This window comes from Eriocheir sinensis, unplaced genomic scaffold (assembly GCF_024679095.1).
Source record: "Eriocheir sinensis breed Jianghai 21 unplaced genomic scaffold, ASM2467909v1 Scaffold314, whole genome shotgun sequence".
NCBI lineage: Eukaryota > Metazoa > Arthropoda > Malacostraca > Decapoda > Varunidae > Eriocheir > Eriocheir sinensis.
This window is the reverse complement of record NW_026111626.1, coordinates 279,998-294,753: the sequence shown is the minus strand read 5'-3', so window position 1 is coordinate 294,753 and position 14,756 is coordinate 279,998.

The following is a 14,756-nucleotide window of genomic DNA, read 5'->3' as shown; positions in this document are numbered from 1 at the left end:
CATCCGCTCCTCAATATCGAGGTGCTTTCATCTGCTCCTCATTATCGATGTGCTTTCATTTGCTCCACAATATCGATATGCTATCATCTGCTCCCCAATATCGATATGCTATCATCTGCTCCCCAATATCGATGTACTTTCATCTGCTCATGAATATCGATGTGCTTTCATCTGCTCATCAATATCGAGATCCTTTCATCTGCTCATCAATATCGAAGTGCTATCATCTGCTCCTCAGTATCGAGATGCTTTCATCTGCTCCTCAATATCGAGATGCTTTCATCTGCTCATCAATATCAAGGTTCTATCATCTGCTCCTCATTACCGATTTGCTTTCATCTGCTCATCAATATCGAGTTGCTATCATCTGCTCCTCAATATCGATATGCTTTCATCTGCTCCTCATTATCGATATGCTTTCATCTGCTCCTTAATATCGAGGTGCTTTCATCTGCTCCTCAGTATCGAGGTGCTTTCACCTGCTCCTCAATATCAAGGTGCTTTCACCTGCTCCTCAATATCAAGGTGCTTTCACCTGCTCCTCAGTATCAAGGTGCTTTCAACTGCTCCTTAATATCATGGTGCTTTCACCTGCTCCTCAATATCAAGGTGCTTTCACCTGCTCCTCTATATCGAGGTGCTTTCACCTGCTCCTCAATATCAAGGTGCTTTCACATGCTCCTCAATATCAAGGTGCTTTCACCTGCTCCTCAATATCAAGGTGCTTTCACCTGCTCCTCAATATCAAGGTGCTTTCACCTGCTCCTCTATATCGAGGTGCTTTCATCTGCTCATCAGTATCGAGGTGCTTTCATCAATTCCTTAATATCGAGGTGCTTTCATCTGCTCCTCAATATCGAAGTGCTTTCATCTACTCCTTAATATGAAGGTGCTTTCATCTGCTCCTCAATATCGAGGTGCTTTCATCTGCTCATCAATATCGAGATGCTATCATCTGCTCCTCAATATCTATGTGCTTTCATCTGCTCCTCAATATCGAGGTGGTATCATGTGCTCCTCAATATCGAGATGCTTTCATCTCCTTCTCAACAGCGAGGTGCTTTCATCTGCTCCTCAATATCAAGGTGCTTTCATCTCCTCCTCAACATCGAGGTGCTTTCACCTGTTCCTCAATATCGAGGTGCTATCAGTTGCTCGTCAATATCGAGGTGCTTTAATCTGCTCCTCAATATCGATGCGCTTTCACCTGCTCCTCAATATCGAGGTCCTTTCATCTGCTCCTCAATATCAAGGTGCTTTCATCTGCTCCTCAATATCGAGGGTCTTTCAACTGCTCCTCAATATCAAGATGCTTTCATCTGCTCCTTAATATCGATGTGCTTTCATCTTCTGATCAATATCGAGGTGCTTTTATCTGCTCTTCAATATCGATGTGCTTTCATCTTCTGATCAATATCGAGGTGCTTTTATCTGCTCTTCAATATCGATGTGCTTTCATCTGCTTATCAATATCGAGGTGCTATCATCTGCTCCCAAATATCGATGTGCTTTCATCTGCTCATCAGTATCGAGGTGCTATCATATGCTCCTCAATATCGATATGCTTTCATCCGCTCCTCAATATCGAGGTGCTTTCATCTGCTCCTCATTATCGATGTGCTTTCATATGCTCCCCAATATCGATATGCTATCATCTGCTGATCAATATCCAGGTCCTATCATCTGCTCCCCAATATCGATGTACTTTCATCTGCTCATGAATATCGATGTGCTTTCATCTGCACATCAATATCGAGATGCTTTCATCTGCTCATCAATATCGAGGTGCTATCATCTGCTCCTCAATATCGATATGCTTTCATCTGCTCCTTAATATCGAGATGCTTGCATCTGCTCATCAATATCGAGGTGCTTTCATCTGCTCCTCAATATCGAGGTGCTTTCACCTGCTCCTCATTATCGATGTGCTTTCATCTGCTCATCAATATCGAGGTGCTATCATCTGCTCCTCAATATCGATATGCTTTCATCTGCTCCTCATTATCGATGTGCTTTCATCTGCTCATCAATATCGAGGTGCTATCATCTGCTCCTCATTATCGATATGCTTTCATCTGCTCTTTAATATCGAGGTGCTTTCATCTGCTCCTCAATATCGAGGTGCTTTCACCTGCTCCTCAATATCAAGGTGCTTTCACCTGCTCCTCAGTATCAAGGTGCTTTCAACTGCTCCTCAATATCAAGGTGCTTTCACCTGCTCCTCAATATCAAGGTGCTTTCACCTGCTCCTCTATATCGATGTGCTTTCACCTGCTCCTCAATATCAAGGTGCTTTCACCTGCTCCTCAATATCAAGGTGCTTTCACCTGCTCCTCTATATCGAGGTGCTTTCACCTGCTCCTCAATATCAAGGTGCTTTCACATGCTCCTCAATATCAAGGTGCTTTCACCTGCTCCTCAATATCAAGGTGCTTTCACCTGCTCCTCTATATCGAGGTGCTTTCATCTGCTCATCAATATCGAGGTGCTTTCATCAACTCCTTAATATCGAGGTGCTTTCATCTGCTCCTCAATATCGAAGTGCTTTCATCTACTCCTTAATATGAAGGTGCTTTCATCTGCTCCTCAATATCGGGGTGCTTTCATCTGCTCATCAATATCGAGATGCTATCATCTGCTCCTCAATATCTATGTGCTTTCATCTGCTCCTCAATATCGAGGTGGTATCATGTGCTCCTCAATATCGATATGCTTTCATCTCCTTCTCAACAGCGAGGTGCTTTCATCTCCTCCTCAATATCAAGGTGCTTTCATCTCCTCCTCAACATCGAGGTGCTTTCACCTGTTCCTCAATATCGAGGTGCTATCAGGTGCTCGTCAATATCGAGGTGCTTTAATCTGCTCCTCAATATCGATGTGCTTTCACCTGCTCCTCAATATCGGGGTCCTTTCATCTGCTCCTCAATATCAAGGTGCTTTCATCTGCTCCTCAATATCGAGGGTCTTTCAACTGCTCCTCAATATCAAGATGCTTTCATCTGCTCCTTAATATCGATGTGCTTTCATCTTCTGATCAATATCTACGTGCTTTTATCTGCTCTTCAATATCGATATGCTTTCATCTTCTCAATATCGAGGAGCTTTCATCTGCTCCTAAATATCGATGTGCTTTCATCTTCTCAATATCGAGGTGCTTTCATCTCTTCCTGAATATCGATGTACTTTCGTCTGTTCCTCAATATCGAGGTGCTTTTATCTGCTCTTCAATATCGATATGCTTTCATCTTCTCAATATCGAGGAGCTTTTATCTGCTCTTCAATATCGATATGCTTTCATCTTCTCAATATCGAGGTGCTTTCATCTGCTCTTCAATATCGATATGCTTTCATCTTCTCAATATCGAGGTGCTTTTATCTGCTCTTCAATATCGATATGCTTTCATCTTCTCAATATCGAGGAGCTTTTATCTGCTCTTCAATATCGATATGCTTTCATCTTCTCAATATCGAGGTGCTTTCATCTGCTCATTAATATTGAGGTGCTTTCATCTGCTCCTCAATATCGAGGTGCTTTCATCTGATCCTCAATATCGAGGATCTATCATGTGCTCCTCAATATCAAGGTGCTTTCATCTGCTCTTCATTATCGATTTGCTTTCATGTGCTCCTCAATATCAAGGTGCTTTCATCTGCTCCTCAATATCAAGGTGCTTTCCTCTGCTCATCAATATCGAGGAGCTATCATCTGCTCCTCAATATCGAGGTGCTTTCATCTGCTCCTCAATATCGAGGTGCTATCATATGCTCCCAAATATCGATGTGCTTTCATCTGCTTATCAATATCGAGGTGCTTTCATCTGCTTCTCAATATCGAGGTGCTTTCATCTGCTCATCAGTATCGAGGTGCTATCAACTGCTCCTCAATATTGATATGCTTTCATCCGCTCCTCAATATCGAGGTGTTTTCATCTGCTCCTCATTATCGATGTGCTTTCATTTGCTCCACAATATCGATATGCTATCATCTGCTGATCAATATCGAGGTGCTATCATCTGCTCCCTAATATCAATGTACTTTCATCTGCTCATGAATATCGATGTGCTTTCATCTGCTCATCAATATCGAGATGCTTTCATCTGCTCATCAATATCGAGGTGCTATCATCTGCTCCTCAATATCTATGTGCTTTCATCTGCTCATCAATATCGAGGTGCTATCATCTGCTCCTTAATATCGATATGGTTTCATCTGCTCCTCATTATCGATGTGCTTTCATCTGCTCATCAATATCGAGGTGCTTTCACCTGCTCCTCAATATCAAGGTGCTTTCACCTGCTCCTCAATATCAAGGTGCTTTCACCTGCTCCTCAGTATCAAGGTGCTTTCAACTGCTCCTCAATATCAAGGTGCTTTCACCTGCTCCTCAATATCAAGGTGCTTTCACCTGATCCTCTATATCGAGGTGCTTTCACCTGCTCCTCAATATCAAGGTGCTTTCACATGCTCCTCAATATCAAGGTGCTTTCACCTGCTCCTCTATATCAAGGTGCTTTCACCTGCTCCTCAATATCAAGGTGCTTTCACCTGCTCCTCTATATCGAGGTGCTTTCATCTGCTCATCAATATCGAGGTGCTTTCATCAACTCCTTAATATCGAGGTGCTTTCATCTGCTCCTCAATATCGAAGTGCTTTCATCTACTCCTTAATATCAAGGTGCTTTCATCTGCTCCTCAATATCGAGGTGCTTTCATCTGCTCATCAATATCGAGATGCTATCATCTGCTCCTCAATATCTATGTGCTTTCATCTCCTCCTCAACATCGAGGTGCTTTCACCTGTTCCTCAATATCGAGGTGCTATCAGGTGCTCGTCAATATCGAGGTGCTTTAATCTGCTCCTCAATATCGATGTGCTTTCACCTGCTCCTCAATATCGAGGTCCTTTCATCTGCTCCTCAATATCAAGGTGCTTTCATCTGCTCCTCAATATCGAGGGTCTTTCAACTGCTCCTCAATATCAAGATGCTTTCATCTGCTCCTTAATATCGATGTGCTTTCATCTTTTGATCAATATCTACGTGCTTTTATCTGCTCTTCAATATCGATATGCTTTCATCTTCTCAATATCTGCTCCTAAATATCGATGTGCTTTCATCTTCTCAATATCGAGGTGCTTTCATCTCTTCCTGAATATCGATGTACTTTCGTCTGTTCCTCAATATCGAGGTGCTTTCCTCTGCTCATCAATATCGAGGAGCTATCATCTGCTCCTCAATATCGAGGTGCTTTCATCTGCTCCTCAATATCGAGGTGCAATCATATGCTCCTCGATATCGATGTGCTTTCATCTGCTGCTCAATATCGAGGTGATTTCATATGTTCGTCAATATCGAGGTGCTTTCATATGCTCCTTAATATCAAGGTGCTTTTATCTGATCCTCAATATCAAGGTGCTTTCATATGCTCTTCATTATCGAATTGCTTTCATCTGCTCCTCTATATCAAGGTACTTTCATCTGCTCCTCAATATCAAGGTTCTTTCATCTGCTCCTCCATATCGATGTGCTTTCACCTGCTTTTTAATATCGAGGTGCTTTCATCTGCTACTCAGTTTCAAGGTGCTTTCACCTACTCCCCAATATCGATGTGCTTTTATCTGCTCTTCAATATCGATGTGCTTTCATCTGCTCCTTAATATCAAGGTGCTTTCATCTGCTCCTCAATATCAAGGTGCTTTCATCTGCTCCTCAATATCAAGGTGCTTTCATCTGCTCCTCAATATCAAGGTGCTTTCACCCGCTCTCCAATATCGATGTGCTTTCATCTGCTCCTCAATATCAAGGTGCTTTCATTTGCTCCTCAGTATCGATGTGCTTTCACCTGCTCCCCAATATCAATGTGCTTTCACCTGCTCCTCAATATCGAGGTGCTTTCATCTGTTCCTCAACATCGAGGTGATTTAATCTGCTCCTCAATATCGAGGTGCTTTTATCTGCTCCTCAATATCAATGTGCTATCAACTGCTCCTCAATATCGAGGTGATTTCATCTGCTCCTCAATATCGATGTGCTTTCATCTGCTCCTCAATATCGATGTGTTTTCATCTGCTCCTCAATATCGATGTGCTTTCAAATGCTCCTCAGTATCAATGTGCTTTCACCTTCTCCCCAAAATTGAGGGGATATCATCTGCTCCTTAATATCGAGGTGCTTTCATCTGCTCCTCAATATCGAGGTGCTTTCATCTGCTCCTCAATATCGATGTGCTTTCATCTGCTCCTCAATATCGAGGTGCTTTCATCTGTTCCTTTATATCGAGGTGCTATTATCTGCTCCTCAATATCGTGGTGCTTTCATCTGCTAATCAATAGGGAGCTGTTTACATCTGCCCCTCAATATCAAGATGTTTTCATCTGCTCTTCAATATCAAGGTGCTTTCATCTGCTCCTCAATATCGATGTGCTTTCAAATGCTCCTCAGTATCGAGGTGCTTTATTCTGCTCCTCAATATCAAGGTGCTTTCATCTGCTCCTCAATATCAAGGTGTTTTCATCTGCTCCTCAATATCAAGGTGCTTTATTCTGCTCCTCAATATCAAGGTGCTTTATTCTGCTCCTCAATATCGATGTGCTTTCATCTGCTCCTCAATACCGAGGTTCTTTCATCTGCTCCTCAATATAGAGGTGCTTTCATCTGCTCCTCAATATCCTTGTGCTTTCATCTGGTCATCAATATCAAGGAGCTTTCATCTGCTCATCAATATCGAGTACTTTCATCTGCTCCTCAATATCAAGGTGCTTTCATCTGCTCATCAATATCGAGGTGCTATCATCTGCTCTTCAATATCGATGTGCTTTCATCTGCTCCTCAATATCAAGGTGCTTTCATCTGCTCCTCAATATCGATGTGCTTTCATCTGCTCCTCAATATCAAGGTGCTTTCATCTGCTCATCAATATCGAGGTGCTATCATCTGCTCCTCAATATCGATGTGCTTTCATCTGCTCATCAATATCGAGGTGCTTTCATCTGCTCATCAATATCGAGGTGCTTTCATCTGCTCATCAATATCGATGTGCTTTCATCTGCTCATCAATATCGAGGTGCTTTCATCTGCTCCTCAATATCAAGCTGCTTTCATCTGCTCATCAATATGGAGGTGGTTTCATGTGCTCTTCATTATCGAGGTGGTATCATATGTTCCTCAATATCGAGGTGCTTTCATCTGCTCCTCAATATGGAGGTGCTTTCATCTGCTCCTCAATATCGAGGTGCTTTCATCTGCTCCTCAATATCGAGGTGCTTTCATCTGCTCCTCAATATCAAGGTGCTATCATGTGCTCGTCAATATCGAGGTGCTTTCATCTGCTCCTCAATATCGATGTGCTTTCATCTGCTCCTTAATATCGATGTGCTTTCATCTGCTCCTCAATATCGATGTGCTTTCATCTGCTCCTCAATATCGAGGTGCTTTCATCTGCTCCTCAATATCGAGGTGCTTTCATCTGCTGCTCAATATCGAGGTGCTTTCATCTGCTCCTCAATATCGATGTGCTTTCATCTGCTCCTCAATATCGAGGTGCTTTCATCTGCTCCTCAATATCGAGGTGCTTTCATCTGCTGCTCAATATCGAGGTGCTTTCATCTGCTCCTCAATATCGAGGTGCTTTCATCTGCTGCTCAATATCGAGGTGCTTTCATCTGCTCCTCAATATCGAGGTGCTTTCATCTGCTCCTCAATATCGAGGTGCTTTCATCTGCTGCTCAATATCGAGGTGCTTTCATCTGCTCCTCAATATCGAGGTGCTTTCACCTGCTTTCCAGTATCGATATGCTTTCACCTGCTCCTTAATATCGAGGTGCTTTCATCTGCTCATCAATTTCGAGGTGCTATCATCTGCTCCCCAATATCGATTTGCTTTCATCTGCTCATCAATATCTAGGTTATATTATCTGCTTCTCAATATCGAGGTGCTTTCATCTGCTAATCAATATGGAGCTGTTTACATCTGCTCCTCAATACCAAGGTGCTTTCATCTGCTCCTCAATATGAAGGTGCTTTCATCTGCTCCTCAATATGAAGGTGCTTTCATCTGCTCCTAAAAATTGTTGTGCTTTCATCTGTTCATCAATATCGAGATGCTTTCATCTGCTCCTCAATATTAAGGTGCTTTCATCTGCTCCTCAATATCGAGGTGCTTTCATCTGCTCCTCAATATCGAGGTGCTTTCATCTGCTCCTCAATATCGAGGTGCTTTCATCTGCTGCTCAATATCGAGGTGCTTTCATCTGCTCCTCAATATCGAGGTGCTTTCACCTGCTTTCCAGTATCGATATGCTTTCACCTGCTCCTTAATATCGAGGTGCTTTCATCTGCTCATCAATTTCGAGGTGCTATCATCTGCTCCCCAATATCGATTTGCTTTCATCTGCTCATCAATATCTAGGTTATATTATCTGCTTCTCAATATCGAGGTGCTTTCATCTGCTAATCAATATGGAGCTGTTTACATCTGCTCCTCAATACCAAGGTGCTTTCATCTGCTCCTCAATATGAAGGTGCTTTCATCTGCTCCTCAATATGAAGGTGCTTTCATCTGCTCCTCAAAATTGTTGTGCTTTCATCTGTTCATCAATATCGAGATGCTTTCATCTGCTCCTCAATATTAAGGTGCTTTCATCTGCTCCTCAATATTAAGGTGCTTTCATCTGCTCCTCAATATCAAGGTGCTTTCATCTGCTCCTCAATATCGATGTGCTTTCATCTGCTCCTCAATATCGAGGTACTTTCATCTGCTCTTAAATATCGAGGTGCTATCATCTGCTCCTCAATATCGATGTTGTTTCATCTGCTCCTCAATATCGAGGTGGTATCATGTGCTCCTCAATATCGAGGTGGTATCATGTGCTCCTCAATATCGAGGTGGTATCATGTGCTCCTCAATATCGAGGTGGTATCATGTGCTCCTCAATATCGAGAGGCTTTCATCTGTTCCTCAATATCGAGTTGCTTTCATCTGCTCCTCAATATCGAGGTGGTATCATGTGCTCCTCAATATCAAGGTGCTTTCATCTCCTCCTCAATATCGAGTTGCTTTCATCTGCTCCTCAATATCGAGGTTCTATCATGTGCTCGTCAATATCGAGGTGCTTTCATCTGCTCCTCAATATCGATGTGCTTTCATCTGTTCCTCAATATGGAGGTGCTTTCATCTGCTCCTCAATATCGAGGTGCTTGCATCTGCTCCTCAATATCGATGTGCTTTCATCTGTTCCTCAATATGGAGGTGCTTTCATCTGCTCCTCAATATCGAGGTGCTTGCATCTGCTCCTCAATATCGATGTGCTTTCATCTGCTCCTCAATATCGATATTCTCGATGATTTAATTTCCTTTCTCTAGCCTCTATCTTGACTCTGTGGGTTAGCCTCCTTCTCCCCAGAGGAGATTCACCCGTCACCCACCCTGCGGCCCCAGGGGCCGAAAGGTGGATGACTTTTCTGTTTTCCTTTTCTTGATGTTTCTATCATCCTTTCTGGTGTTCCTGGGTCTGAACGAGCCGCCCTCCTCGCAGAAGAGACTCGCCCATAATTTTGGGATGTTGGTTTGGGCCGAAAGGTGGATGATTCTTTTCATTTCCATTTTCATTTTTCTAGTGTTACTTCTCTGCATTTTCCTTCCGGTGTTACTTCACATTTCTTCTTCTTGTGTTGTTTATCTTCAAATTCCTTCTTCTTGTGTTACTCTTTTCAATACCTTCTTCTGTGTAACTCTTTTCAATACCTTCTTCTGTGTAACTCTTTTCAATACCTTCTTCTGTGTTACTTTTTTCAATACCTTCTTCTGTGTTACTCTTTTCAATACCTTCTTCTGCGTAACTTTTTTCAATACCTTCTTCTGTGTAACTTTTTTCAATACCTTTTTCTGTGTTACTCTTTTCAATACCTTTTCCTGTGTTACTCTTTTCAATACCTTCTTCTGTGTTACTCTTTTCAATACTTTCTGTGTAAATCTTTTCAAATTCCTTTTTCTTGTGTAACTCTTTTCAAATTCCCTCTTCTTGTGTTACTCTTTTCAACTTCCTTCTTCTTGTGTTACTTCATATGCCTTCTTCTAGTGTTACTTCTCTTCATTTTCCTTCTTCTGGTGTTCCCTTCTTCCCCTTCCTTCTCTCGGTGTTTCCATGTCGTCTTTTCCTGGTTTTGTATGTTGGAACGCGTTAGTCTCCTTCTCCCCAGAGAAGACCCGCCATACCAACATACAAGACGCTTTAAACAAAGCAAAACAAGACATTTTTTTTTGGATTTTTTGTTTTTGTATTTTTTTGGGATTTTTCGTTTTTTATCGTAGTTGGCATGACACTTGCCTTGCTTAGGGGAATTGTACCTCCCCATGCGTCGAACCTTCCATTGGAACGTGTCATTAACGCGTCGTCTGGCTAATAAGAGGTCAGTAACTGCATGTCTTGCTGCCACTTCAAGCCCCCCCAACCCCCGGACCCTCGGGATCTCCGACACCTCCGTGGACGCTCCGGGGGAGCCGAGGCGCCCTGCCGGAGCCCTGAGCCCTGCGACGCTCGCCAGTAAGGCCTGTTCCGTTACTTTACTTCCCTGATTTGCTCACCACGGCCTTCGCCTTTGCTGTCCTTCATCTTCCACCTTTGATTAGATAGTTAGTGTAGCTTATCACAAACAGCCTCGTAAGGACCAGCAGGCCTGCTGTTGTTTGTTCTCTCTTTGTGTTTCTTTGTTCCTCCTCCTCCTCCTTTAAAAAGAAAAAAAAACAGACCTCGTGGTTGCCTTATATGAGGACTGTAAGAGAATAAAGTTACCTCCTCCTCCACCTTCACCTCCTCCTCCTTCTCCTTCTCCACCTCCACTTTCACCTCCACCTTCACCTCCTCCTCCTTCTCCATCTCCACCTCCACTTCCACCTCCACCTCCACCTCCACTTCCTCCTCCCTCTCGTTTCTCCACAAACCTCATAGTTTCAAAAATATTAACAGAAACACATCAAAACACTATACATATTACTTAATCTTGAGAGAGAGAGAGAGAGAGAGAGAGAGAGAGAGAGAGAGAGAGAGAGAGAGAGAGAGAAAGAAATTTACCTAATTGTAGTTTTATTACATACAGCAGAGGCAGTCGAGTGCAAAAAATTAAACTAACGCAAGAAAACCCCGCAGAGTTTACAAGATTTCAGTCCTAGTAATAACTCGTAACCATTGCCCTTCCTTCATATCCATATCTTACTGTCGCCATCTTTTCATTGACTTGATGAATGCCCTTGTGCAGAGATTTAGCATCACTTATGAAACTGATGTCAGACAATTATTACACAGCAAAATCATATAATTAGTATTGTTCTCCTGGATTGTAATTTACCATAAGTACAAATTATTATACAAATTCAATGAAAAGTAGCTAAGTTGAAAATTCGATCGCTAAATTGTGCAGCAGCAGCAGAAGCAGAGAGAGTGAAGTTAATGCAATTTTTTCCCCTGAATTTTGGCGGCACCCTCAAAAGATCTCACGGCACCCCTTGGTGCCGCGGCACACCGGTTGGGAATCACTGCGACTAGTGTATAACTCTGTGGTCGCCGCTCCGTGAGTCATGGGGGAGTGCATCATGCTAGCGGCGTGCTGGCTACAGGTGGTGCTTTATGTCGAGCCATTAAACTGTTTACATGCGCGTGTTATATTAATCTTTCCATTTATTTGTTTAGCTGTTTATATGAATGGCGTGATGGGCGGCTATTGCATGCGGCTGGTGTTTTATGTGTGGGGATTAGAATGTTTAGCTGTGCGTGTTTTTTGGGTGTTTATTTATTAGTTTATTTGTTTGGTTATGTTTTAGCGCCGTGTTGGTTTCTAGTGGAGGTCGTTTCATGAGTAGTCGTTCAAATGTTAGCTGTTTTATTTATCTATTTACCTGTTTCTGTTTCTTGTGTTCCCTCTTATTTATCTTCCAATGGCGTCTTGATCACTAAAACTTTTTCTCATATATGTATTTAACCTTTTTTTTCTGTCACTTTCTTTCCCTTTTTCTTTATCATCCTTCCTCCTCTCTTCATTTTTCTTTTCTTTCGTTCTTTTCGTTTCATTTTCTTATTTTCATTCTTTCGTTCCCTCCTAATTTTTCCCCCTTTTCTCTTTTTTTTTTCTATTGATATGAGTTTTTTCCTTTTGTTGAGTCACGAAGGTGCAGAAAAACAGGACAAATTACTCTCCTTCAATATACACACCGTTCTGCCCTTCCCCTCCTTTCCCTCCCTATCGTCTGGCATTCTCGAGGCTGAATTATACATTATGAATACATTATACATGATTTATCAAGGTGGCAGCAGTGTGTCATAAGAGTTGTGTGGAACTGCCGTGGAGGGAAGAGGGGAACACTGCTGTGGTTAACCTATTCTGTGTACCATGTCATCCTTGGCCACAAACACACCCACAGTACATTTCCAGAGATATTAGGAGTCTGCAGAAGCCTAATGAACGTACACTAACCATTTTTAGCCTATTCTGTATCATTTTTGTCCATAAACACACCTACAATACCTTCCCAGAGATATTAGGAGTCTGCAAAAGGCCTATTGAGCGTGCACGAACCGTTTCTTAACCTTATATCTGCACCATGTCATCCTTGGCCATAAACACACTTACAATACATTTCCAGAGATATAAAGTGTCTGCAAAAGGCCTAAAGAACGTGCACGAACCATTTCTTAGTCATAACATCCTCGCCCGTAAAAACACCTCCAGTACCCTGCCTTTCCAGAGATATAAAGTGTCTGCAAAAGGCCTAATGAACGTACACGAACTATTTCTTAACCCATTCTGTGTACCATATCATCCCCTTCATAAACACACCTACAGTACCTTTCCCTTTATACTCTCAGTCTCATTTGCCGCCATCACAAGGGTACCGCTGAGCTCGTTCCACTCACCCACCTCCATATCCAGTTTTTCTCGCTCTCCACGCACCAAAAACTCATCCACCGTACCCATTTGCGATACAGGTCTTGAGGTCCCGGTGGAGTATAAGAGTGTTTTACGAGCGTCTCATTGTCCGTAGTCTTCGTCCATAAAACAAACAAACAAAAAGCATGTACACGTGGATGGTTGGCTGGCTGTGTGTGCGTGCGTGGCGTGTACAGGTGTGTGTGTGTGGGGGGGGGGGTTGTGATGTCAGAGAGGGCGGGGTAGAGGGGGTTGGAGGGTTTATTTAAGGGTAGGGTATATACTGTGTTGATATGTCTTTGAAGCTAGGAGGAAAGGAAGGAACAGAGGAAGGGGAAAAGAAAGAAGGAATTGAGAAGGAAAGGAGGAAGGGAGGGAGGAGGAAGAAAGAAGCAATGGAGAAGAAAAGGAGGGAGGAAGGAAGGAAGGAAGGAAGGAAAGGAAGAAGGGAAGAAGGGAGATGGAAAGATCTGGTGCTGGGCGAGGCATTGTCATACGCAAAGGAAAGATATTTTACATCCGAGTTCATACGAGAAAAAAAAATTATAGTCAATAATGAAGTCTTATCCATCAACCTTAAGACATGGATGCAACAAAAGGGTTACGAGAGAAGTGGATGACGACTAAAGTGGAGCGGATGAACCATATGGTGGAACTAGATGTCAGAGAGGGCGAACGAGAGGAGAGAGGAAGAGGAAGGGGCGTGGTGGGTGACATATTAAAGACATGGATGCAAGAAGAGGGTGTAGAAGAGATGGATGAGAGCTAAACTAGAACTGGATGAACCATATTGTGAGGCTGGATGTCTGAGTGGGCGAGGGGGAGAGAAAGAGAGGGAGAGAGGGAGAGGAAGGGCGTGGCGGGCGACATACTAAAGACATGGATGCAAGAACAGGGTGAAGAAGAGATGGATGAAGACTAAACTAGACCTGGCTGAACAATATAGTGAGGCTGGATATGTGAGAGGGCAAAGGAAGAGAGAGGTAGGGAGGGGGAAGAAGGAGGAGGAAGAGAGAAAAAGGGGGTGACATACTAGCCCACTCGCTGGTACTTCTGAGCTGATTCACTTTCAGTAGCCGGCTGGAGGTCTGACACTGGCACGCTGGAAGGAGGAGGAGAGTAGGCAGCCAGGCGAGCGGACGGGCAGGCAGGCGGGGCACTCGTCACCAGGGTTGGAGTAATTACACTTGAAAAAAATAATTACAGTTACAATTACAATTACTTTTTCATCCTGTCTGTCTGCTGTTAGTGTACCATAGTTTTCCTCCTCGCCCTCATCATCATCATCACAATTATCATCACAATCAGTCAATATTAGTCCACTGTTCCTCATCTGTTGCTCTCTGCTGTTAGTGTACCATCATTTTCATCCTCTCCCTCCTCCTCCTCCTCCTCTTCCTCCTCCTCCTCCTCCTCCTCCTCCTCATCATCATCATCACAGCCATACACTTAATTCACCATATTTAATTTTATCTATTGTTAGAGTACCCCATCCACTTCATCCACCTCCAGCAAAGGCTCTAATAACTATCCCTATTTATTTCTCTGTCTGACCTCCTCATTATTTTCATCATCTTCATCATTACTCATTATCACATTCATGATCAAAATCAGCCACTAATTATCTCCACTATTATCCATGTCACTCTCTGTTGTTAGTGTATCCCATCCAGCTCCATCCAACCCCAGCAAAGGTTCTAATAAGTCTCTATGTCTCTCTCTGTAGTGTTAGTGTATCCCATCCAGCTCCATCCAACCCTAGCAAAGGTTCTAATAAATCCCTCTATATGTCTCTCTCTGTAGTGTTAGTGTATCCCATCCAGCTCCATCCAACCCTA